This window comes from Crocuta crocuta, unplaced genomic scaffold (genome assembly GCF_008692635.1).
Source record: "Crocuta crocuta isolate KB4526 unplaced genomic scaffold, BGI_CrCroc_1.0 scaffold6, whole genome shotgun sequence".
NCBI lineage: Eukaryota > Metazoa > Chordata > Mammalia > Carnivora > Hyaenidae > Crocuta > Crocuta crocuta.
The window spans coordinates 83135-86166 of NW_027531917.1; the positions used below are offsets into that span (position 1 = coordinate 83135).

The window sequence follows — 3032 nt, forward strand, 5'->3', positions numbered from 1 at the left end:
GATAGTTAGTGTGGATGATTAGAATTGTTACCTCTATCATGTAATTTGATCTCATGGCCCTTTTTAAAGGCTGTAATACCAAATAAATTTATTATATTAAAATTAATATAATACATGCCAGAAATTAAGGATTTCTGAAAAAACATTAAATGGAAATGCTATGGATTTTTTTGTTAGAATTTTAGTAATTATGTAATGACATCAGTTAAAAGAGTGAAATGAGGGAATAAAAAATAAATGTTCTGAATTGTTCCATCAATGCAATTTCTTTTTTTTTTTTATGGTTGAAATGACTTGTATTGCAATTATTATTGTATATTACATACTATTACTGGTAAACTTTTTTCTTTTTTTTTTTTAATAGTTTATTGTCAAATTAGTTTCCACATAACACTCAGTGCTCATCCCCACAAGTGTCCTCCTCCATGCCCATCCCCCCCTCCCCCCACATCCATCAGTCCTCAGTTTTTGTCAGCATTCAAGAGTCTCTCATGGTTTGCTTCTCTCCCTTTCCCCCACCATTTCTGCCCTTCTTCTCCCCCTTGTTCCTCCGTCAAGTTCCTCCTAATCCTCCTATACGTGCAATTTCTTATTTGAAGATCAGAAAACAATGACTACAAAGATCAATTAAGTCAGAACTTACTATTTCAAAGAAATACAAATCAGCTGAAACTAATAGATTGTAGGACTAAAAGAATTTGACTTATTTAAAATAAATCAAGGCATTGGGGAAGGTTTTTTCTGGCTGTTCAGTTTCCATTATCTTGTGTTAAATGGACACACCAGTCAGGTATTATATAACCTTGCAGAGCAGAACTGAAGTGTATTTGGCAGGACCAACTGACACCCCCATGCTTGGGTACTTGGTGAGGCCATTGTCCCTGTGCTGCCCTGTGGCACTGAGCCAGTCACAGCTAGATGGAGAAGGAGCACAGGAAGAAGAAGGAACAAGCTGTTAAAGGTCTAGAAACATGAGATGGTTGAATTATGCATTCTGCTTCAGAGCAAGAATGCTGGCGCCGTGATTGGAAAAGGAAACAAGAATATTAAGGCTCAAAGGCTCCTGGGTGCCTCCGTGGGGTAAGAATCTGACTCTTGATTTTGGTTCAGGTCATGATCTCCTAGTGGTGGAATCTTGCCCCATGTCAGGCACTACACTGGGCCTGGAGTCTGCCTAAGATTCTCTCTCTCTCTCTCTCTCTCGTTCTCTCTCTCTCGCACTCCCTCACTCCTTCTCTCCCCGCCCCCCCAAAAAAGGCCCTCCTTACAGACTACAATGCCAGTGTTTCAGTCACAGATAGCAGTGACCCAGAGAACACATTGAGTGTCAGTGCCGATATTGAAACAATTGGAGAAATTCTGAAGAAAATTGTCTCTACCTTGGAAGAGGGCCTGCACGTGCCATCACCCACTGCAAATCCACCAGACTCTGACTCTGATGCTGTGGAATGCTTATATTACCCACACTGTCTATAAAGGAAGTGACTTTGCAAGTTGGGACTGTTGATTCATCAGAGTCTGGCAGGAGGAATTATTGGAGTCAAAGATGCTAAAATCAAAGAACTTCAAGAGAACACTCAGATGATAATCATGCTTTTCTTGGAATGCTGTCCTCATTCTTGATAGAGTCATTCTTATTGGAGGAAAACCTGATAGGGTTGTCAAGTGCATCAAGATCATCCTTGATCTTTGGAGTCTCCATCAAAGGAGGTGCACAGCCTCATGATCCCAATGAAACTGACAATTATGGTGGTTTTACAATGATGTTTGATAACCATCATGAACATGCTTTGGAATTTCCCATGTGGGGGATAGGCAGTTTTGGCACAATGGCTCTTGGTAGGGTGGATGTCCTATGCCTCCATCTAGAAGAGATTATGATGATATGACCTTTTGTCTAGGACCTTCTCCACCTCCTCCTAGATGAGGATGCTGGGGTGGTAGCAGAGCTCGGACTCTTCCTCCACCATCACCACCTAGGGGAAGAGATCTAAGGGCCTATGACAGAAAAAGACCCGGAGACCACTATGATGGCGTTCATGAAATTCAGGACTCTCCAATAGATACATGGAGCCCATCCAAATGGCAGATGGCCCATGAACCATGGGATAGCTCCGGATATGATTATTCCTATGCAGGGGGTCGTGGCTCATATGGTGATGTTGATGGACCTATTATTACTACACAAGTAACTATTCCCAAAGATTTGGCTAGATCTACTACTGGCAAATATGGTCAACAGATTAAACAAATCCATCATGAACCAGGAACTTCAATCAAAATTGACAAGGCTTTAGAAGGGTCTGAAGATCTGATCATTACCATTACTGGAACACAGGACCAGATACAGAATGTATAATATTTGCTGCAGAACACTGTGAAGCAGAATTCTGGAAAGTTTTTCTAAGACTAGTGAAGAACTGAAGGAGTCTTGCATCTTGTTGTTGTTGTTTTAAATCTGCTTCTGTTAAAAAACCCAACATTCCTCTGATTCATAGGTGTTCTGCATTTGAGATGCAGTGAAATCTTTGCTGTTCACTAGATGTAATGTTTTAGTTCCTTACAAATGGGGAGGAAAGGGTATGCAAAAATTAACATTGAAATTTTGAAACATCAGCAGAGTGAATGAGTTTTAGTTCGTGTTTATTGTTGGTGGTCTAACCTAAAAACAAGAAAAAATTCTTTCCCCGTGTAATTATTGTGAACATTTTGCTTTGTGGTCACCGTAACTTTTTGGGATGTGGGAAAAGGAGGAAAAGTATCACTAGTGCATATGTCCCTGGCATATACCCAGAGCATTGTGCAGAATGTAATATTCTTTTCTTAATGATTTTTAAAATAAATTTAGTGAACCTATTTTTGGTGGCCATTATTTTAAAATCATTTTTCAAATGACTGGATTCCCCAACCCACCCCAAACTAAACACTTAGTTTGATTTTTAACTCCTCTGTTGGATATAAATAAATGCATCTCTTCTTGGACATAGGCATGATATCTTGGCAAATTCCATTCTGGTGATTTCTTGACGATT

The 3032-nt window shown here is 39.8% G+C and overlaps 1 pseudogene; it reads left to right on the plus strand.

Moving 5' to 3' along the window:
• Nucleotides 1–976: 976 nt before the first annotated feature.
• Nucleotides 977–2407, plus strand: LOC144240566 (heterogeneous nuclear ribonucleoprotein K pseudogene; annotated as a pseudogene).
• The last annotated feature ends 625 nt before the right edge of the window (nucleotides 2408–3032 follow it).